This window comes from Anas acuta, chromosome 10 (genome assembly GCF_963932015.1).
Source record: "Anas acuta chromosome 10, bAnaAcu1.1, whole genome shotgun sequence".
Taxonomy (NCBI): Eukaryota; Metazoa; Chordata; class Aves; order Anseriformes; family Anatidae; genus Anas; species Anas acuta.
The window spans coordinates 2,901,719-2,924,483 of NC_088988.1; the positions used below are offsets into that span (position 1 = coordinate 2,901,719).

At 53.0% G+C, this 22,765-nt stretch overlaps 1 long non-coding RNA gene across 1 annotated transcript; it reads right to left on the bottom strand.

Annotated features, from left to right (window-relative positions):
- Nucleotides 1-1,780: 1,780 nt before the first annotated feature.
- Nucleotides 1,781-22,180, bottom strand: LOC137861696 (uncharacterized). The gene is made up of 3 exons (XR_011099785.1): nt 21,410-22,180; nt 4,578-4,729; nt 1,781-3,546 (listed from the first exon to the last, which is right to left on the bottom strand). It is a non-coding gene; the product is annotated as an uncharacterized lncRNA (long non-coding RNA).
- Nucleotides 22,181-22,765: the final 585 nt, after the last annotated feature.

A 22,765-nucleotide genomic window follows, 5' to 3' on the forward strand; every position in this document is an offset into this window, starting at 1 on the left:
CTTGTGGCAGGGAGGAGTGACAGGTCCCTCTTCCACTGCTGTTTCCACCTATTAATGCTGGGGACAAAGCGGTGCTGGCCCTGATGCCGTCACAGGGATGAGGATTGTTTCTGATAGTGTGCCCTCAGGTTTGTTTTCTGATACCGGGGGACATCCCTGTTGCCTGGCGAATGGCATGTGGGTACAATCAGTCTCAGGCAATTTATTTTACTGCCCTGTGTAAACACAGTGCTGAAATTGTCACTCTGATTTAGGAGGTGCCAGATTTTTCTGTTAGTCATTTTTTTCCCTTTTTTTTTTTTTTTTTTTTTTTTATTTGCTTTCTCAACACCTTCCGCTCCATCTCTGGAGCTGCACTTCATGAGCAGCTTTTGCCCAGGATTTCCCTGGTGCTGGGATGTGTTTGCGAGGTGTGAGCTCTGCCTCCCAGCCCATCTGAGGTGTTTTCTAGGAGATTGGCAAGAAGGAGAGGGCAAAACTGTTTTTCACCCGGCAACCATTTTGTGCACTGAAAACTGGAAGTATCGTTTTAAATGAGCCACTCAGAGAGACATGATCACCCAAATACAGATGAAATCACTTAAAAATTTTGAAACTGGCAACCTCGTATATTTTAATTATAGACTGCAGTGATATTCTGCTGAAAGCAATTATGTTGTAGCTCTTCCCACACACACAGGCAGTCCCAGTTGTGCTCCACAAAAACTAGCGGTTAAGCGAATCAAGCATCACGTATACTTTTTTTTTAAGAAAAAAATAATAATATAATTTTTTTCAGCCCTTTGAAATAAGGCAGAGATTCACCATTCTGGACATGGCCTCATTGCACATATGTGGTGCGTTTGGGTGAATGAATGTAGGTGCATTGATTGCAGCAGCAGAAGGATGGATCTACCACGAGGACTGCCTTTTCCCCACTTTTTGAATGGCCTCTTGTTTTTACCATGAAAACGGCCGTCCCTGCTTCGTCAGGGCTTTTCAAACTTGCCACGGCCAGAAAAGATACCTCTGTTTAGAAGCAGAGAAACGATCCACTAAAAAGTTTCAAACGCAAGGGTATCCATTTCACCGGGCTGCACTGGCCAACAAGCGTGGCTTGCTGAAATGTGGTCGAGACGCTCAGATACAGTTCATGCTACTGATACCCCTTGCTCTCCCGTCAAAATTAGCCCAGATGAATGGGGCCTTTTGTAGTTGGGAAAGAAACAGGCAGAAATCACAATAATCTCTTTCTAGCCGGGCTTCTCCAGCGCAGGGTGAGCCGACGGCTCTGCCCGGTGCTGTAGAAGAAGGAAAACAGCAATTTCTCAGCGGTTTCCTTGGCATGTTGGAAACTGAAGGCGATCTTCTCTCCTGCTGCCCGTTGCACCTCGGGCTGGGCGCTCCTGTTGACTCAGTTCCAGCCGTGCAAGCATCACGGGGCTGCAGGATGGCAATTGCATCCCTCATGGACCTGGCCCCGTCAATGTCCCCTGGTTGGGAAAGCTGGTGGCTTTCCGTGCACGTGTCCCTGGCCAGAGCCTTTGCTCCCAGTGAGGAGTTAGGCTTCTTTCCTGTTATTCTAAAACTAAGTACTTTGCACATTTGGAAAGAATAATTAAATAATGGTCTGAGTGACGGTCTGTGGTTGGAGTTAATTTCTTCCAGTTCTCAAAGTGTCTAATTACACTTTCTTCAATGCTAACTGTACGGGTTGTTTCAAAGCTGCAAAGATCTCTTGTTTAAAAAAAAAAAAAAAAAAGGAGGAGAAAAACCTCAGTTCATCCCTCCAGAGTGAAAGAGTCTGGGGACAGAAGGGTAGCCCAAATATCTAAATATCTTCTGACTTCAGCATGACTCATGGTTCTGTACATTTCCCCCAGAGTATCCTTGAAAGAACAGAAAAAAACAGGCCAGATGCTGCCTGGTGTAAGTCCAGGTCGTCCCTTTTACACAGCTTGCATTCCCTGACTTAAAGCCACTCTGTCTTTAACGCAGACCCGTGCCAACTGGAGACACAGTCACTGTAACTTAGTCGCATTTAGAGACCTCCTTGCAGTGGCTAATTGACGAGCAACACAGCTTTATGTAGACTTCCCACAGGACGGGCAGGAACTCTGTTTGGAGGTGTATTCTACGTCTTTGCCATGGGCAATTTACAAAAACAAACACACCCTGCAGCTGATTTTTCCGGTGACGGTTTGAAATGCATTAGGTGGGTGTTGGGGGAGATGAGAGGGGCAGAACCAGTGGGGCTGTGTGACCGGCCGGTGAGGCACGTTGTCCTTCTGTGACCAAGGGACAAGCCCTGGGACCTCAGTGGCATCGTGGCCACACTCACGACCACTGCTGAGCATCACTTCAACCCCAATCACAGCAAGCTTTTACCCACTGTTGGCTTTGGCCGTGCTCAAATTGGATATTTCATGATTCCCAGGTCTTTGTCCTGCTACCAGACCACAGAGGGGATAAGTAATGTGGAACGGGTGCCTGGCAGTGCACGTGGCTTTGTTTTGGGGGCTGGTTTGATGCCTGATGCTGCACTCGCTGACCTCTCCGAGGGATGGATGCGCCCGGTTTGATCGGTGGCCTACGGGAGGAGATGTGGGATCCTCCGAGAGCGGGCGAGCTCACGTTGTGATTTATTTTTCTTTCCTGGGGTTTGTGACTGAATCAGACGGGAGAGAGGAAGTGAAGGTTTGTTCTTTCTAAAGATTTATTTCGTTACATCTGCAACAAGTCAAGAAGAGAACAGGGTAGAAAGGCTTTTGGTTTTGGGCCTGGAACAAAGCTCAGTACTTGAGATAAACAAATGGGGGAAAGGAATTATCAAAGAAAGAGCTGGCCACAGACTCTGTTATGAGCTTTATTGTAACAGGCTGAGAAACTCTGGTAACTTGAACCAAAGTGAAAGCGGACCGGACTCTGCAGGGTGAAAGGAAAAGCAGATGATGGAGGTACCTTGAGGAAGAAAGTGCTCAGTCTGCCTGCCTACCCGTCTGTGTGAGCCTCCTGTGTTGCTCTTCCAGGTGGAAATGGACATGGAAAATATTCCAAGGTGCAGGTGAGAGGACCCAGAGGATGTGCAAGGTGCGTGATGTGCCCAGCTGCTGCTGACAGCTGTGCACGAGCTGTGTATGCACCTGACTCTGCCGATTTATCTAGGAAATGCAGCAGCGAGGTTTTTGTAGCATCAGCAAGCGCCGAGACACACGAGCACAAGATAAATTGTAGGTATTGATGTGACTGGGCATCACATACCAGTGGGCTTTACCTGCCAGGTGTGACGTGCTGTACTTGCTGTGGAGACAACACAGTCTGCATGACATACGTTTCCTATGCAAGATTTCTCTGCAAAATTTTCAAGCATTTAATTGCAAAAGTATTTCCAGACCACGACGGCACCTTCTCCAAGTTTCCTCTTTGGCAAGCAGGTGGTAATAATAATTCCTACCTAGTGCTGAGGCCAGTCTAGGAGCTGAACTACTACAAGTAGGCCAGCGGAGATGGTGTGAAATAAATGATCTGGGAGATACAGCATTTGGTCAAAGAACAGAGTTTATTTCTCTGTGGGGAAAAGAAAAAAAAAAGAAAAAAAAAAAAAAGGAAAAATGATGAAGCCTTCATTTCCACAGTGTTAAATTAACAACAGCAAAAACAACTCAAACGAATAAACTGCATGCTAAGTAAATTTAAAGGAATTACTATGAAATGAATGCCAGCTTGCTTTGCTAGTGCCTGCATATGCAGCCAGCAACCCCTCTGTAGCATTTCCCAAAAAGCTCAGAGGACCATGCCAGTCCCTGCTCCCCTCTGCACAGCTGTAGGGCCGTGGTGCCCCCAGAGGAGCTCCTCCAGCAGAGATAACCCCACTGCAGCCCTGTTACCTGTGCTCCTTATCTCGCTGATATCCTATCAGCCCTGCTCATGGTGAGGTTGGTGAGATAGCAAAGTGGGGCAATTAGCGGTAATTAGCCTGGTAACCCTGGGGCACAGAGGGTCTGTGTCGCCCCCGGTTCTTCTAGAGAAGACAAGGTTGGGTGGCCATGGGGCTGGAAATCAGGGTGGGCTTTGTGCTGCCAGTTCCCTTGTATCACCGTGATGGGGCTGGGTTTGGGGGCAGAGCCTTGGGGAAAATGCGGGCAGAGTGAAGGTGGCCTCACCCTGGGGATGGGAGGATGCACAGGAGGCTCACACCTCCAGAAAGTGCACAGCTGGGCCACCCCATGGCATTGTAGAGGCATTAATCCCACTAAAACCAGCAGGCTGGTCGTGCAGGTGGTGGTCTGTGGCATCTGGACCATGAGGCACCTTGCTGGGACCTGCCAGGATGGGGAAATCTCAGGAAGGTGGGAGTTTTAGGGAACTGAAAAAGTCAAGTTTTCCTTTAGTGCTGTGTCACTGGGGTCTGTCTAAAGCAACCAAACCCTAGAGTTGACTCTGCCATCGGTACGCCCTAATAGAAGAGGGGAAAACCTCCACAAAGATGAGTTTTGGGTCATCTGGGGCACACGCAGGCTGACTTGCCCACATCGAGGCGGGCTGCCCCCATCACTTGCTCCAAAAACTGGCTTTTCCTACACCCTCCAGGCACTCACCCCAGTGTGAGGGCTTTCCTGTCTCCACCCGCAGTGGGGTAGGGGTGGGCTTCCTCCACCCCACATGGCTGGCACCCGATCGAAGCTCGGTGCACGACATCCCCAAATGAGCAGCGTGGCTGTGGCAGTCGCTGGAGTTGCTGGCCAGAAACCTATAAAGCAGAAGGGAAATTGTTTTGGTGGCAGAACTACAAATACTCAATAAAGCGCAGCTTGTTTCAGGGCTTTTTTATGTGGTTCTGCGCTGACTTCTCGTCCCCTAATTCACAGCAGAAGTGAAGCAGAGTGTAGCAGAGATTGAGCATGAATCCTTCGCGTTTCGTTAATGGGAACAATTACAGCAGTTTCTTCTTTTTCTTTTGCCAAGCTGTGATATGAAATAATTTGCTGGGTTCCTGTTTCCATAGAAACAATTAGTTTCATACTATTTTTATATTACACATCAATGAAGTGATTAACTAAGTAAAGGCCGACACTTCATAAACGTATTGTCTCACGCAATAATCATGGAGCTACCAAGTGCCACAGCTAAATGCGCTTGAAGTGCAAGGAAACCAGACCCATAAAGCCCTTACCAGTGTGTGAGTATTTATTGATCTGATGTGGCATGTGCTCCATGAGCCAAAAATACCCCAAATTTCAAACATTGGTGTTCAGGTGCCGTGGGGCTCGCTGACTTTTGTGGAAGTTCCCAATTTCTCAGAGGGTCTGGGTGCCTTGATTTGTCTCCAGGGAAGGTTTTAGGGACCTGTTGTATGATGCAGATGGATTTGAGCTGCCAGCGATGCTGAAAGCTGCCATCCTGCAGGCAGAGGAAAGCCAAGGGCGGATGGCTTGCCCTGTGCTTGGTGTGCTCACAGGGACGTGCCTGGTCCCCAGCCTTTCTCCAAGGACTCGATGCATATTTTCTCCTTAAAACAAAATATACAAAGAGTCCGCCCGGCACGGAGTGGAATTCAGGGCTCTGCCCGCTCCCTCCCGAGCACATCTGGGAGCCTTTCCCTCGCAGAGCCGAGCAGCTGCACCGCCGGGGAGGGCGGAGGGAGGGAGAGAGGGAGGGAGACTCCCATGCGCTGTCACGGGGGGAAAGCGAAGGCTGAAATGGGAACTGCTTTCAGGGACGCTGTGGTGGGTGGCTTGGCCCCGAGGCTGCTCGCTTGGGCAGGGACGGGACCACTGGGGATGGTGCCCAGTCCTGGGGAGGTGCAGACTGGGCTGAGCGATGGACAGGGCTGGCTTCCCAGACAGCAGGGTTAGTAATTCAGTCCTGAAAATGAGCCACTCGCTCTGAAGGCTCAGTAGGAGTTGGGATAGCTTGCTTTAATGAGTAGTTAGGGAAGAATTCACCGTGCAACCCACTCTGTTGGACAGTGAAACCTTACTTTGCTGGGTGATGGCCTGGAGTCTCCATCTCCTATGTTGAGCCCAGACCTGATAGGAAAAGAAGTGACATTTTCCTCTTCGCTCGGGAAGAATTTATACACAAGTGGCTGTGCAAAAAGTGACGACCCATTTTTGGTTTAGCAGTTTTAGGAAAATCAGAATTTGGCTTGGAACATTGTCTCTCTATTGAAATGCGTCCTGGTGTGATGCACATACAAGTAGCCTCCTCGGACACAGGACAGGCCATGTTCAGAGAACCCTTCTGCAGCTACGTCTTGGATGAAGCCAGTTACTTGCTCCTTCCAAACAGATGCAGACAGAAATTTCAGAGAGAGACTTCGCCCAAAATATTTTTTTCCCTGATTCCAAAGGACAGTTTCCATGCAACAGAGAAGGCTTTCTCAATGCGTACGAAACGGGCCCTGGCTGTCCGTTCGGTGCACTAGTATCCTCTTTAATCCTTTCTGCTGACAAGCTACGATGTGGTGAATCACCACAACACTACACCAAAAGAAAAGAAATGCTCTGTGCTGGGTGAAAGCACTACACAGAGCTGTGTCTCCACCCAGATGAGAGGGACATCCATCTCCTTCTGTCTGACAGAGCCGTTTCTCCTGCCTTTCCCCATTTCGTATGCCTTTTCTGTTTGTATTTTTTTTAGCCATGCTAAAAACCTTGTCACCCTATAAAGGACCAAGGGATAAGGTGATGCCTATCAGGGCTGGCTGCCTCGCTTGGCCTTGCCTTGCTCTGCTTAGCCCAAACTGCATGCCCCAAAAGCAAGGGTGCAGAGCATTCATGGGCCACCCTCACCCAGAGGGCTTTGAAGCTTTGTGCCTGATGTGCTTGCATGCAAGCAGTGCAGAAGTGCAGATGGGCGGCGGATCTGGAGAGGAGAACAGGCTCCGAGTCTGCACTTAATGGCCAGTGTAAACATCCCCCTGAAATCTCTTTGCAGAGCCAGCCTCCACTGTCTCTCTGCTATTCCCCACTCCCCTTTTACCACCCAACCTCCTGACCTTGCAAAAAACATGTCTGTGAGGGGTCAGGGCTTGGGTCTGGAGCAGATGCTAGAGCCTGGGATCAGGGGTGGGTGGCCCGAGGGCTGGGCAGAGCAGCATTCCTGCACTGGCTCTCTGCTGGAGATAAGGTGGCCCCACGCCGTGATTTACACCAAGGAAGCGGAGTTTGAATGAGGCCTGCATGTTCCCTGGCAGGCGAGGCAGGAAAAATCCTGCGGAATAAAACCCTTTCAATCTGTCAGTAATGGTTTGCTTTAGAAAAACATCTAATTATATATAGCTAAAAGCACCATGCTGGTCTGGACCACAAGCCATCGCTCACAGCATCCAAGCCCGAATGCACTGGAACATACCAGGGATTGAGCTAATTTATTTCTGCTTCGGTTAAGCCTGGCTCAAATCCCCCTGGTTTTGCAACCTCCTCCTGGTTGGGCTTCAGCAGAAAAGGTGAGACAAAAAGCAGCAGCAGCACTTCCGAGTGAGAAGAACCCTGCTGGGATGCTTAAAGTCCCTGTTTGGGGCCTGGGGAAAGTCAGGGCTTCAAAAAATGGATTAATCACCCCGCCACGGAGAGCAGACACCTACCTAAAGTCAGTGAACACCAAGAGAAGCTGCTTAGGGCCAGCTGAGAAGAGTGCAGTGAATGCAAAAAGGGCAAAGCAGACTCCCTCTAAAACAAAATCCATGGCCTTCCTCTCCTAAAACTGCTGGACACAGGCTGGAGAATAAGACCTGCAGCAGGTCCTCTGCTCTGCTGGAGAGGTTTGAGGTTGCAATTACCTCCCTTTGGTGCAGGTCCCTGGGAAACCTGGTCCAGGTGCCACCAGCCCCAGTGAGAATGTGGAGCCACCAGCCAGGCACTTTCCCAGATGTGGCTGGTTCTTTCCTTGGGCCTGGAGCCAGCTGATGGCTCAAGATCTTTGCCTAGGAAACATATTTCCACTCCGTTGGGTCATCGTTGAGAAATAGGTTCAAGAAGGGAAGAGTCTGGATTAGTCTGAGTTACGACTCCACATTCAAGGTCACACTGGGAATGTGACATCAAAACCGGGGCTGAATTCTTTCAATACATAAAAAAAAAAAAAAAAATCCTTCGTCGAGCACAGCAGATGACTTTGGAATTTGAGCACTTTCAACTTTTTTTCCCCCAAATATCTTATTACACAATTTCTGCTCCCTTGGAGAACACCAAGTCCTCTTCCTTCTATCCCAACAAGCCCAGCAGAGGTAACGCTGATAACCTGGCCACAGCTCCGGAGAGTTCCCCTCGCTGCTGTAAATGGCCTTAAACCTACCTAAGGAAACCCACTGAAATGAATCAGGTAACAAATAGCAAACATGTAGTTTACGCAGCAGGGTACAACTAGGAAATCTTCCCCTTGGCGAAACAATAGGGCCATTGTGCTCCCCGTCTGAGCAGTCAGCAAACTCTGCTGGTCCGGGGCTGTAATGAATTAAAGGCTTTTCTGCAGCAGATACAATTGCTGCTCGTTACTAAGAAAAGCACTTTGTCTGGGCATCTGCAGCATGCTAAATGCATGCGTTCATGTTCCTAGCATAGTCAAATTTACTAAATAGTTGAGGGAAAGGCGATTAGCAGACTTGAGTGACTCAGCTCTGTGCTCATTTCTCCTGTTTCATAGGATTCCCAATAATGTGGTAGCAGGAATGCTTGCAGCTGGAGCGGCCGCTCTGACGGCAGAGCTGGAGAGCCTGGTGGGATGGACACGGGGGCACCGACAGCTTCTGCTGCCTGGGCGCCCTGGATTTGTGCTTCTCGGGCTCTGTCCTTGGAGGTTTTCCAGGCTCAGCTAAACAAAGCCACATCTGACCCCACCTCACGTTGGCAACGGACCTGCTGTGAGCAGGGGTTGGTTGGGAGCACCATGAGGTCTCTCTGGATCCCCTGGATCAATGCCGAGGTGGTGGCATTATACAGGTTATAGGTTATATAGGATGGGGTATCGAGGCAACAGGGCTGACCTTTCCCTTTCTGCCATCAAATAACCTGATGGCCTTGGGCAAAGCACTAAAACTTTCCTTGGCTATATTTCCAGCTCTAGGCAGACAGCCTGGTCCGTCTCTGATGGGCTTTTTGGGCTGGGAGGGAAGGGCAGTGAGGTTACGGGGCTGCAGGCAGTGGGGCTTTTCCATCAGGGTCCTGAAAGCCACCGAAAAGCTGTAGCTCCTTGGACACCAGCAGCAGTCAAAGCCAATGTGTTAGCACTCTGAGGTGCCATAATTAGGGCTTATTGTGAAACAAAAGAGATCCAGTCCAGGTGGTGGAAATTAGGAAGTGAAATGGCAAGAACAATTACTAGAACGATGTCATGAATTCCCCGCACCACAGCACTGCAGGATTGCGACAGGGAACATACCAATGGGCCCCGATAATTCAGAGCCTTGGTTTCACTGAGGAAATTCTAACTAAACACACTCAATGCTTGCGTTTTGTCTTTAGATGATAGTGGCAGTTTGAATTGCTGTCAGGGCTCTGCACCACTGGGGTTGATCCTGGGCTCCCATCTTGCCTCTCCCTGGCCTCCAAACCTTAATGGAGATGGGAAAAGGGAGGCGAGAGCTGCGAAGCTGCTTTCTCCTGCATCCCCTTTCCCAGAGCGCACACATACCATGTGTCACGCTGAAACTGGATGCACCTGCTAGAGGAGCTGTGTGGGGGCAGACATTATACGCCAGTTATAAATCCTTAGGCTATCAACAGCCTTCAGTAAACATTTGGACAATCCTTCCTACCTCTCGGTCGTCCAAATATTTGCATCAAGTGGGGCTGCTAGCCGTTTCCTGACATGCTGCGTATCTAAGAATATCCTCGGATTGCAGGTCGGTTCCAGCGCCCCGTGATGGATAGTCTTATTGGTGGAAATAAATGGCTTGGGGGGAAAGAAACAAAAAATCTATCTGTCTGCCGATAATAAATCCAGGTCAGGAGGGAGCGAAACAGCTTGCAGTCATGTATGGGACATTTAGAGAGCTTTTAGGATCGGATCTGAAGCACCCAAGGGTTAACAGCGACCAGCCCTGAGCTCAATTAGTGGATCTACTTCCCTTGGTGACCACTTTGGACCAGGCTCTTGGAGAAATGACTGAAGATGCTCCCGAGAGCTCTTCCTTCCTGCTGTGCGGAGAGTGGGGTTGGAAATAACCTGAGCCAACTTCGGATGTGAGAGGGGAGCCTGCTCCGCCGGCTCTGGCAGCACTTCCTCCAGCGGAGAGCATCTCCCAGGTGAAATGGGGAGGAGAGCGCAGCGGTGCGCAGGGCTTGCAGGCTGCGTGCGAACCCTCTCGTGCAGCTGAGCTGCCAAATAAAAATAAAACATTTTTATTTTTTTTGTTTTTAATGCGGAGAGAGGAAAGCGGCTCGGGCTCCGCTCTAGTAGTCAGTAGGGTTTCCTGCACACAAAACCTGTGTTTAAGGCTACTGTGCTAAATAGCAGTGCAAGGAAGATTGAGCCTTGCAGCACAATAATTTCAGTCTTCCTCTCAATGCTCTGTGGGTACTTCTGGCTAAATTTACACTGTAATAAGCCAGTGGATTTTCTGATAGTGTAGGAAAGAAAATACTTGACCCTCCGCTTAATTGCAGGATAAAACTCTTCGGGTGTAATGTGGCTTTTCCACTGCAGCTCCAGTTTGGACCTTTCCTTTTAACCTTCACTCCCTTCTCAATAAAACCACCAAAGCCACGACAAACGAAAGGAACACAACTTGTTATCATGGAGCAATCGTGGCAGTGGGTGCCGAAAATGTGTTTTCTGACAGCAACATGGGGCTGACCCCATGCCAGGGGCTGGTTCACCCCCAGTTACCACCAGGTAATGCCCCCCCCCCCAGCACCCTCCGGCTTCTCCAGGATCTCCTCCCTTCCTTTTGGGAAGCCCACAGCTCTGAGCCCTCTGGACAGACTAAACAACATCTGCAAAGTCGCCTCTCTCCCCTCCAGCCCTCCCGGGGGAAGGAGCCGCTCCCAGATGGACAGGAGAAAGCCGGTGTCACCGGGGAGGGCGAGCGGGGCTCCCGGGGGGGTGCCGGGGAGCAGGGATGTGGCGGAAGCATAAAGCACCTGTTGGGAGGCTATTTAGGGATTAGCCAAGTGCTGACAGACAAATTGGCAAGATTAATAAGAGCAATCAAGGCTGTGTGGGCTCGAGTTGTGAGCTGACATTAATGTGACATCACTTTCATCTGCTTTCGCCTCACACCGCATAGCTGCTCTGCAGCATCATTAGGGCTGCAGGAGAGCGGCGCGCTCGGCTGCGGGGTTTTGGGGGGGGGTTTGTGTGTGTTACGGATACATGTGTGTGTGGGTACGTGTGTGCACATGTGCGTGCATCCCTGAGAACGTCTGCACGTGGGTGTGCAAGGGCAGGGGACATCCTGTGGCTGGTCCCCACGCAGGGACTACGTGCACCAAGGGGCACAGGGGCCAGCACAGCACCCAGTGCCTTGGGGAACCTGAGCCCCCCACCCTGCTGCCCCCACCCCAGGCACCTCCACAGGGCCTACCTGGCCCTAACTGTGATGTTTTCTCCAAAGCCATCTGCTGTATTCTTTTATTTATTTATTTATTTGCATTGATAAGCCCTCCACTGCATTGCTTAATGTCGCCAGGGGAAAAATATTTCTCCCCTCCCCCCAAAAAAAGAAGAAAAGCATCATGAAAAAAAAGGTTAATTCCAGGTGCCAGGAGAGAACAAAGAAACCCCCCTGGCTTGGTGCTAAGCCCTGTGCTGGGAATCTCTCCTTTCCACTGGGAGATGGTTTGATTTCTCCCCAGATATTTTGAGGGAGAAAAAGCTGTTTTGGGGGCTCTCCTCTGCCGCCCAAAACAAGGAGAAAAGTCTCCCCCCTGCAGCTCTGAAGTGAAGCTGCCATTGCATGGGGAAACCTTGGGGCAGGGTTTTCACGTTTTCCCTTGTTTCCTTACATCCCTTCCCTGCTAAAGCTCCACTCGCCCCAAATTTTGTTCACGTCCCCCTTCAGAGGGCAACTTGTTTACGCTGCGATTGTCTTTGTACCTCGGTCAATGAGGAATCATAACAGTAGTAAAACATCCGAGCGTACAAATCCTCCAGGTCTGCCTGGCTCTGCCGGAGAGGCTGCTCCGCAGAGAGCTTTTGCCCACAAAAGGAAAGTGTTGAAAAGGAGGGAGATGCCAAAGCTGCGCGCACGTTTGCTCGCCGAGCTCCCGGGGCGAGGGGGGGGGAAAGAAACCCTCTCGCTGGGACCCAGGGTGCATCCCTGCAAGCTGGCAAATTATCGACCGGGAGATGAAAGGCTGTCAAAATCCGATTTTTTAACTATCGCTAGCAAGAGCTCAAGCGCACAAAAATACAGGCGGGGTAGAAACGGATGAGGGGGTGCCAGGGATAATTTTGGAGAAATCTTTTTGTTAAGAAAAGCAGAATTGAATTGACTCCAAAATTCAGCCTCTGAAATCAAAGTCACTGCTCTCTCCAACCCCAAAAAACGTTAAAAAAAATAAAATTATTTTTCTTTTTATGTAATTGATTAATTGATTACTGCTCAGCACAAAAAAAAAAAGGACTGGGATTATATATATATGTATCATATGTATTGGACTTTATTGTATTGCGTTGTATTGTATTGCATTATATGCAATTCTTTATATTATATTTTTAAATTTATATATATTTTAGCCATTCTAAATGGTAAATTACCGGGGATTTTTTGAAGCAGATTTCAGGTTTTTCTGAGCTCCACCCGGGAAGGAAAACCCCCGGCAATGCCCCAGCCCGCACAGCCGAGGTTTTTGGGATGCGCACCAGGACGCAGAAACCCCTCTGCGGGCTCAGGGGGGGCTCCGGGAGGATGAGCTGAGCCCCCCCTTCCCCTGTCCGCCTCCGGGAGCCGAGGGCTCGTTTTCGTTGTTTTTACGGCTAATTCTCGGCGAGCTGCTTTGATGCTTCTCCCTGCAGCCCTGCTCCGTCCCCGCCGCGCCGGGAAACGCAGCTCCGAAACTGGAGGGGAAGGGGCAGGGGTGGCACGGGGCTCCCCAAACATCCCAAATGTGTTTCTACTAAAAAAGAAAAAAAAAAAAAAAGTAAAAAAAAAAAAAATCATATTTGCTCCCAGAAACTGATTAGGTTTAAAGTACACAGCTTAGACCAATCCGGCAGCAACATCCCGGGCATTCAGTGGTCTGTTTGTAATCTCAGCCTTTTTCATTAACATAAACACTACTTCAACAAAAATATACACGGCCACCTACTAAGCCGGGGAAGTAAACGAGGAGCCGCTCCCGCCGCTCTCGGCGCGGGCACCGGCGGCGCGGAGCGGGCGCTGCGCGGGGCGCGCAATTTGCGCGGAGCGGGGCTGGGGCCGGGGACCCCTTCGCGTCCCCGCTCCGGGAGGAGATGAGCGAGGCCAAAAAGCTCCGAGTAGCTAAAAAAAAAAAAACCAAAAACAAACAGCCGAAGCCCCGAGGCCGGGGTTGTTCTGTCCCCCCCGGGCCAGGGAAACGCCGCCGTGTGCGTGCCCGGCGGGACACCCTTGTCCCTTCCCCTCTTTCCTTCTCTTGTTTTCCATTTCGCTTTCTTTTTCTCTCTTCCTCTATCTCCTTTTCTCCATTTATTTTTATTTTTTTCTCTCATTTTCCCGTTTTCTTACTCTTTTCTTTTTTCCTTCCTTCTTCCCATGTTCGTTCTTTGACTCTATTTTTTCCCTTTCTCGTTATTATTCTTATTTGTTTGCTTTTCCTTTTTTTTTTCCCGTTTCCGTTTCTTTCCTTCCCCATCTCTTTTTCTCGTTCTGTTTCTCTTCATTTCCCTGTCTTAATTTCTTGTTCTGTTTTCTTTGTTTATTTTCCTTATTCTCTCTACTTTCTTTACAGTGGTTGTTATTTCTTTATCTTGCTCTCTGCTTTCCCTCTCTGTATTTTATTTCTTTCCTTATTTCTTTATTATTTTCTCTTATTTTATTTTTCTCTTTATTTTCCCCTTTATCTTCTTTCTTTCTTTCTTTCTTTCTTTCTTTCTTTCTTTCTTTCTTTCTTTCTTTCTTTCTTTCTTTCTTTCTTTCTTTCTTTCTTTCTTTCTTTCTTTCTTCTCCCTCTCCCTTTCTTTTCTTTTTTTTCTCTCTCTTTCTTTCAATTTCTTTCTTTCCATTTCTCTCTTTCCATTTCTTTCTTTCTCTCTTTCCATTTCTTTTTCTTTTTTTCTTTTTCTCTCTCTCTTTCTTTCTTTCTTTCTTTCTTTCTTTCTTTCTTTCTTTCTTTCTCTCTCTCTCTCTCTCTCTCTCTCTCTCTCTCTCTCTCTTCTCTCTTTCTCTCTCTTTCTCTCTCTTTCTCTCTCTCTCTTTCTTTCTCTTTGTTTGCCTTTCTGTCTCTCTCTCTTTCATTCCCTTTCTCTCCCTTTCCCTACCTTGCCCTAGCCCTTTCCATTTGTCTCTCTGCCTTTCCCTTATTTCCCCCTCTCCCCCTCTCCTCTCCCCCAGGACCCTTTCTCTCCCCACCTATGACCAATTTGGCCCCTGGCCCCCTCCGCCTGCAGCTCGGTTCCCTGTTCCCGGGAAGGGAAAGGAAAATAAGGGCAGGGAAAGGCAGGGAAAGGCGCTCCCGAGGTGCGAGCGCTAATTCCCCCGCACACCCGCACCTCTGCTCGTCCCCGCGGCTTAGCATCAATGGGGGCGTTTGGACGCCCCCGCGGGTCGGACCTTCTCCATCTCCCCAAATCAGGGCACCACGGACGCCAGATTTCGATGCGATTTAAGGGCTCAGCACCGTGCCCCGACGGCCCCCCTGGCTGCTCTCCCCGTCCCACGCGTGGAGGAACACGGGGGGGCCGGGGCTGCTCCTGGCCAGGGCACCCGGGTCTCCCCCGGCCCCCACCCGCAGGAGCTCTGCGCCCCTCGCTGGGGTCGGAGCAAAATCCCTGAGCCCGGGGGTCTCCGCCTGGGAGAAGTCCCCGCGGGGCTCTGAGCTTCCCAGTTAGGTCGTTTCCAGAGGGGAAACGAATAATCCTGTAAGGAGATTTTTTACACGGTAAGCTGGCCCTGGGGCGGCATCTTTCCTCGCAGGTAGCCCCCCAAAATCTGCTGGAGAAAGGCGCTGAACGCCCCTTTCTGGAAAAGAAAGGCAGAAGCTCCCTCTTTCACGGATTTTACCGGGGTTAGATGCAAAATGGTTTTGCACGTTTTAAGAACTGGAATATAAAGGAGAGTAAGAGTGCGGAGCTGAGGGTGTTCTGCAAAACGTGCTGCGACGTTTTATGGTTCAGCGAGAGATTTGGAAAACAGGAAAAACAAAATAATGCATGGGTTCGTTGTTCGAATTTTTAGAGAGATCTGCGCAGTGGTATTGTTTTTTTGGTTTTGTTTTTTTGATTTTTTTTTTCAGAGATTTCTTCCCCCTTCCTTCCCCGACTTTCACACACGTACACCCCCTTCCCCAAAAAACAGACGATGGATGTCCCCGTCCCCACTATCAGCCTGATTCACTCAAAAGCAGCTGCTTTGCTGCAGAAGCCCTGTAACTGCAGGGCATAATCCTCTGCTCCGGAAAGCCTTTCCACCTTGGGTCGGGTGCTTCAGGCTTTTACCGAGCACCTTTCCCGAGGATGCCAACCGAGCTCGCTGCTCCCTGCAGAATATTTTTGAAAACCTCCCCCCAAGCCCTCCAATAAAAAAAAATCGCTGATAATATTTAGCTTAGGGACCAGTCCTGCAAAAGGGATTATTTTACGACTTGTTCTTCTGTTTTTCTAATAAAGTGGGAAAGGTGATTAACAATTTTTTAGTGTTTTTTAACTCTGCGCTGATAACCGTAAAGAAAAGAAGGGGGCAAGAACCTGCAGCATCACGTAACATGGCTCCAGAGCCTGCTGGTGCATTATAGAGCTGCTGGGGTTCCTCAATTAAGCAATACATCGTTAATTGGGAATTAAATAGTTGAAAGAAGAATACTGGAAAATAGATATTTTTTTTTCCCAAGGGAAGCTCTCCGCACCTCTCCGCAAAGAGGGGCCAAGCGAGCAGAGAGTCGCAATAGTTTCCAGCGGGGTTTTCCTCCCTGTTTATGAACAACAGTCCCTAAAACACATTCCCCTTTTGGGCTGTGGAGTGGGGGGAATGAAAACGGGTTGAGGTGCGAAATTTATTATAGGAGCGAGGTTAAAAACCCCTGACGGGTCCCCCCCTCGGCTGTAGCCCGACAAAGCCCCGCTGGCCTCTGCCTGCCCGGGGCACCCCCACCCGCCCTCTGCGTCCCCATGCCCTGGGGCTGCTAACCCTAACCCTAACCCTAACCCTAACCCTAACCCTAACCCTAACCCTAACCCTAACCTTAAACCTCTCCCTGGCCCGAGGGCATTGTTGTTCCCCCTGAAACCCCCAGGGATGCCCCGACTTTAGTTTTGGCAGGTGGCGGCGGGTCTGGCCGGTCCCCGGGCAGGACAAAGCAGGACCCCACGGGCAGGGGGCAAAGGACGAAGCCTCTTTGGTGCACGGGGGGGCTCCCGGCACACCGAGCCCCGGCGGTGGCTTTCCCCAAAGGACCAGGTCCCCGGGAAGCCTGGCACCGGGCTCGCCTCGCCTTTAGCATCCTTCCCTGGAAGCCGCTTTTCTTGCAGCATCCCCCACGGGGGACCTCCGTGTCCTGCGTGGGTCACTTTGCCGGGTGCCCTCCCGGATCCCTATACCCCTGTCGCCCCTCTCGTCACGACAGGTGACACAGCACCTAGCATGCGGCGACAGCCCTGAGCCCTCACCCCTCTCCCCAGGAGGGGACTCCGCCTGATTTACAGGGTTCAGCGTGGGTTTTATTTTCCACCCCTGTGCTGGGGACACTTGTCCTGGGGTTGTTACCCGCTGTCCCCCCGCAGTCGGGTGATGATTCCCCAAAAAGGCGTTCTGCCCCCGAGGACCCCTCCCGCAGCACCGAGGAGGCTGCACGGCCCCTGCACCGTGCGGGTCCCCCCCGTTTTTTTTCCTCCCTTGGAGCCCGGTGTCCTCGCTGTCCCCTGGCACCGAGCACAGCGGGAGAGCAAAGCCACCCCCCTCCCATATCCCATTTATTTTCCTCCTCTCCCGGCGCTGTTCAGGAGGACACGAAGCTGCCCGCTTGGGTGTTTTTTAGGCTGGCATTACACCGTCCCCGGGGCGTTTCGCACCCATGCAATAAAAAATCTCTTTTCCCTTCTATTTTGGCTATTCCGTTGTGGCCCCACGCAGATGAATTTTGTAGGAAACCCCGAAACGAGTCCGTCGAGGGGGCCGATGGCCCTCACCTTCCCTGTGCTAGAAGGGGCTGTGGCTCGACGGGCCGTTTCGACGGGGATTTTACTTTCGGGACGGGAAGAAAACAACGAATCGAGGTGAATAAGCCTGGAAACAAGGCTGAGGCTTACGGGGTGGCCGGCCCCAGGGAAGCCCCTCGGCGTCCCCGGTCCGAGGGGACTTCCCCAATTTCACCCGGCCGCGCGTTTCTCTCCGGGACACGTCGGGGCGGGGGGAGCGGAGGCAATTCCCTGACCTAAAAAAACGGTTCGGAGGAACGAAATGTTTAGCAGGCATCGACGTCCCCATTTTGCCTCTCACCCTCCGGAGTTTGGGGCTAGAAAAGCTGGAAATGGCTACCCAGGAGCTGCGTTTTGTCTGCGTACCACACCGCTCCGAGCAGGAGCTGGGAGAAGCGGGATGCCTTCCCGTCGGGGGGTTGTTCGGGTCCTTTTAATCCCCGGCCCCTTTGTATCCGACTCCTGCTCCGGGCTCCCGGTGCTCGGGGCGAGCTGGAGAAGCATTGGCACGGAGGGGGCTGCGGGGGGTCCCTGTTTATCTGCCCCCCGGGGGGCTGTCGGCCACAATGCGGCTGGGTGCCCGGGAAAGGCTGCGAGGGGGGATAATTCTCGAGCATTTTCTGCTGCAGCCCATCGGTCAGAGCAGTCCAGTTTCTGTCGGGGGTGGCTGATGTCCCCACCTCTCCTCCCTAAAGACCCACACTGAGCCCCCGCCGCACCTCCTGGACCTCCAGTTCAGCTCCCATCGGAGGCACTGGAAGAAAACCCTGCAGGGAAACTGTGTGAGAGAAAGCCCCAACGATAATGCCAGCCCGGATTTACACCTGGATTTACACTTCGGGCCACCTTTAGGGCGAAATCTTTTAATAGGGATGGCCGGGAGCATCACCCGCTGCAGCGAGCCTGGTCCCAGCTCAGCTCGGCTCAAGCCCCGCTGGTTCTCCTGGTCCTCGGCTCTGAGTCCCAGCCAGCCACAAAGCATCCCTCCGGGAAAGTATTTTAGCTATCCATCCCTGCGCAGGGATATAAATACCCGGAGATATTTTAAAGATCTCTGTGGGAAGCGATTGTGTCTAAGTGGTAGCGCTCGGAGCTTATTATCGCTGGAACCGATTTGTATCGCGGGGAGTGGGTGCTGCCAGAAAACTAAAAAATCCTGCGCTGAAGAGGGCTGTAAATTCCTGCGCTGCAATATTTCATCGAAGGACGTCATGGAAAATGTGGGCTCTTTTGGGGAGGGTGGGGGGCAGGCTGAGGACGGGGCAGAGAGGGGGGGAAAGAGAGACAAAGAGGGGGGAGAAAAGTGTGAGGTTTTTCTTTTTTTTTCTTTTTTTTTTTTCTTTTTTTTTTCTTTTTTTTTTTTCTTTTCTGACCAAAGTCTGAACTTCTGCCCGTCACACGGCGGCTGACAGACAGCCCGCACCTCCCCGCAGCCGGCTTAGACGCTCCGGCAGCTCCGCTTTGCACCCGCTCCCGATTTCGGCTTTTTCCTTCCCAAAAACTCTTCCAGGTCCCGGAGGCCGGGCTGGGGGTTCCCGGGAGCGGGGCACGAGCTGCGTACACGGACACGCGTGGGGCGAATTGTTACCGTGTGCCGGGCCCCCTACCCCGCAGGAACGGCTGGGGAGGGGGCGTTTTGCACCCAGGTGGAACCAGGAGGAAAGCGGACGAAGGGGGCACTTGGCTCGATTTTAAGGAAAGGGGGGTTTCACGAGGCTGGGGCCCTGCTACCCACTCTGTAGAGGGATGAATAAACCTGTCTCGCCCCCCCGTGCTGCCAACCAGCCCGCAGCGGCTCCCGAGGCCGGGGAAAGCCGCTCCGATGCCTGCGGGCGGCTCCGCAGTGACTCCGCAGTGACTCCGCAGCCGGGCTCCGCTCCCCGGCCTCCTGCCCTGCCTCCGGCCCCGCTCTCGGACGCACCCCTTCGGCCTTAAATAAACGTTTAGGGATCAATTTGCAGCCGGCTAGGGGCCGGCGGCCACGGGGATGGATGGCTGAAAAAGCAGCCGAGGGAAAGGGCCGGTGCCGGGGAAAGGGGTGGGGGTCCTCCGGGAGGGGGAAATGCAAAGCAGGGGCAGCGGGGAGGGGGACACGGGCCGGTCACTCCCCTCGCCCTGGGTGGTCCGGGCTCGCAGGAACACCCCGGCCCCTCTCGGAGCAGCACCCAGCCCGCCTCTAACAATACCACCTATATACATTTCCAGCCTCGGATTACACACGGCCTGCTCGCAAAGTTGACTTCACTTAAGCAATTAGCTAGTAAAAATACCTTCGGCGCAGGAAAAGGAAGAAAGCTCGGATTTGTCTATTTTTACACAAAACACGGCCGACTTGCGGCCCGGGGGAGGGATGGGGCCGTTTGGGAAGCGCAACGGGGCCGGGCCGGGGGTGGGGGGGGTGAATGGCGGGGCCGTGCCGGGCAAAACGGGCCCCAAACGGTGCCGGGATTAGCGCAGGGCTAATTGCTCCTGATGAGCCTTTTTTTTTTTTTTTTTTTTTTTCCTGCTCGCCTCCCCCCCCAGCGGTGAGGGCTGGGGGCGGGCCCGATTAAAACCCCCGAAAGAAGAGCAAACAAGAGCAAAAGCGCGTCCCGCTTTGCTGCGGGGCTGGCCCCAACCCGCGCTTTGCGGCTCCGAAAAGGCCGTCCGAGGCAGATCCGGAATCTGAAAGTGCCGCTGGGACCTGCGAGGGGGTTTATAAGCAATAAAGTGTCACCGTCGGTCCCCCCCCCGCGGCGTGTTCCTGTCCCCGTTATGCCCCCAAGCGCTGCCGAGGGTCGTTCAGCCCCCAGGCAGAGCGCGGCCCGGCTTCTCCTCCCCAAATTTCTCCTTTCCCCAATGCACGGGCTCGGTTTACCTTATAAAACGCTCCAAAATTTTCTGCTATTCCCACTGCGAGGCCTATAAAACCGGGAGCAATATATTGCCATTTTAATGCTTGCTGGCCACAATAAATACATCGGAAATCAAATCTTCACACTCCGAAAAGACGGGGCGAGGGGGGAAAGGGCGTTCGTGCGGGGTCTGGGGTTGTCTGGAAGGGGGTGGTTTGATTTCCACGGGGAGATTCTTGCTCGGAGATGTTTATTTCCGAGTGGAACCGCTGCCTGCGGCGGTGCTGGGCTTTACGCGAGCTCTTTGTGCCGTTTTCCGACCTCCATCCCCAGGTGTTTTGGGGGGCGATGGGGGGAATTCAGTCTCAGAGCATCGTATAGCAAAGAAGCCCCTTTTTGGGAGGCCTGGGGGGCGGCATTCGATGCGGAGCGAAGCTCAGAGTCTGTGCTATGCCCCAAAGCACCCCCCAGAGCCCCCCCCGGGCAGCCGCCGAGCTCCGAGCCCCGGCCGGGAAGGGAGCAGCGGCCACGGCCGGGCCGGGCAGCCGGAGCAACCTCCTCTCCTCTGCCTGCAGCGAAAAGCTCCAGCAATAGCAGCCCCCCCTTAACCCTCACCCCCTCCCCGGGGCATCCCTTCTTCTCCCCCCCCTCCCCAGGCTCGGGGTTTGTCCCGCACGGCGCTGCGGGCTCGCCCTGCCCGTCTCCATCCCCAAAGCTCCTCGTTTGCCCCGGGAACAGGAGGATTTATTTGGCGGAGAGGGGGCAGACGATGAGAAGGGGAAGGAGAGAGGCTTTTTTTTTTTTTTTTTTTTAAGAAAAAAAAAAGCCCCTGATGTTAAATCCCTCTTGATTGTATCACAGATGTGACAGGCGCCCTGGAGGCTGCTAACAACTGCCCGCGAATAACGCGAAGGGAGTTTGGAAACCCGATCGGTATCTATCTTTCTTTTAAAAGGTATTAAATTATCATAAAAAAACGTTAAAAGCGAATCTGGAGGACGGGGAGTTTGGGGGGATCCCCTCTCTCGCTGCGCAGGCTGCAGCGGGGCAGACCCACAGCCCTGCGGTGCGGCCTGCAAGGGGGGGGGCAGTTTTTTTTCTTTTTTCTTTTTTTTTTCTTTTTTTTTTTTTCCCTTCCTTTCTCTCTTCCTTTCCCCAATCTTGAGAGCGAGCACGCCGTAGCAGCCAGCACATCTGCTCCGCTCCTAGCCAGCAGCCGGCAAAGCCCAGATTCCTGCAGCCGTGCCCCCCACCCTCCCGGCACCCCCCCGGAGCGCAGATTTCCACGAGCAAGAAGGTGACAAAGCTTTAAAGGGACTTACCTTGATGAGCGAGTGACAGCTCTCCCGATGGGAAGATGCTCACAGGGGCTATTTTTTTTTTTTTTTTTGGAAGGGGTAGGAGGAGAAAAGGGGGGCTGAGGACTATTCCTTCCCATTCTCCTTCCCCCCCACACCCCTCGCATGTGTGTGTGTGTGTGCCTGGGGCATCCGACGGAGCTGAGCATCAGGCTCCTGGCATTCAACAGCAAACGTTCAGCACAGATTTATATACAACACCCCCCCTCCAAAAAAAAAAAAAAAAAAAAAGAGAGAGAGAGAAAAACAACCCAAAACAACCCAGCCCTAAAGAAACCTCGGAGAGGGCGAGGGGGCCGAAGCCCGTTCCCATCCCGGGACCGGCGGCGGAGGCAGGGAAGGGCATTTCGCGCGGCAGCGGGGACTTTTCGCCGATTTCTTTTTATTAAAGCACCCCCGAGCCCGTGTTTACATTGCGCAGTATAAACATCCTGCCCGGGCCCGCCGAGCTTAAAAGAGCGCACGAAGAGGGGGTTTCAAGTGGGTGAAGCTCCGCGCTGCGCCGAGCCCCCCCCGGGGAGCGGCCGCCGCTTCCCTGCGCGCCCCGCGGAAGTTGCGCGCTGCCCCGCGGGCCCGGCCTGCCGCGTCCCGGCCCCTTTCCCCGCGACACGCGTGGGGCCCTTCCCACTCTCCCCCCACCCCCCCGTGGTTTCCAGCAGAGGAGGCTCTGGGGGGGGTGATGGTGATGGTGGGAAACCGGGGGAGGGGGGGAGAATGGGGCAGGGCAAGGGGCTGTAAAGGGAGAGCCCCCCCCACGCGCGGCCACGGTCACGCGTGGCAAAGCCCCCCCCTCGCTGTGCAGGCGGGGATGCGGCAGGGGCGGCGCGGAAAGGGCTCTTTAAAAGCTGCCCCCCGGCGGGGAGCGGGCGGCGGAGGGGGGCCGGGACAGGGCCGAGGGGGCCGCCCGGGAGGGCGTGGGGGAGCCGCTCGGGGCGGGGAGATGCTGGGGCGCTCTTACGTCTGTCAAGGAGCGGCAGACGGCCGCGGCGAGAGATAAAAAGTAAAAGGCGAGCGGCGGGGCCGGGGGCAGACTCGGCAGGCACGGCGATGGGAAGCAGCTCCCCGAGGCACCGGCCCAGCTAAACGGGGGGGGGGGGCCCGGCGGGACGCGGACGGCGGCGGCGGCAGCCCGGGGGGCAGCGGAGGGGGCGGCTTCTTCCTCCGAGCACCGAGCCCGGCTTCTTTCTTTCTCCCCCCCCCCGGCCCCGGCAGCCTCCCCCCCAGCCCTCCGCCTCTCGCTCGCCGGGCTCGGATTTAGGGATAAAGTGGGAGGAGGAGGGAAAAAGGGGGGGGTGGGGGGGTCGCTGCCATTTGTTTAGC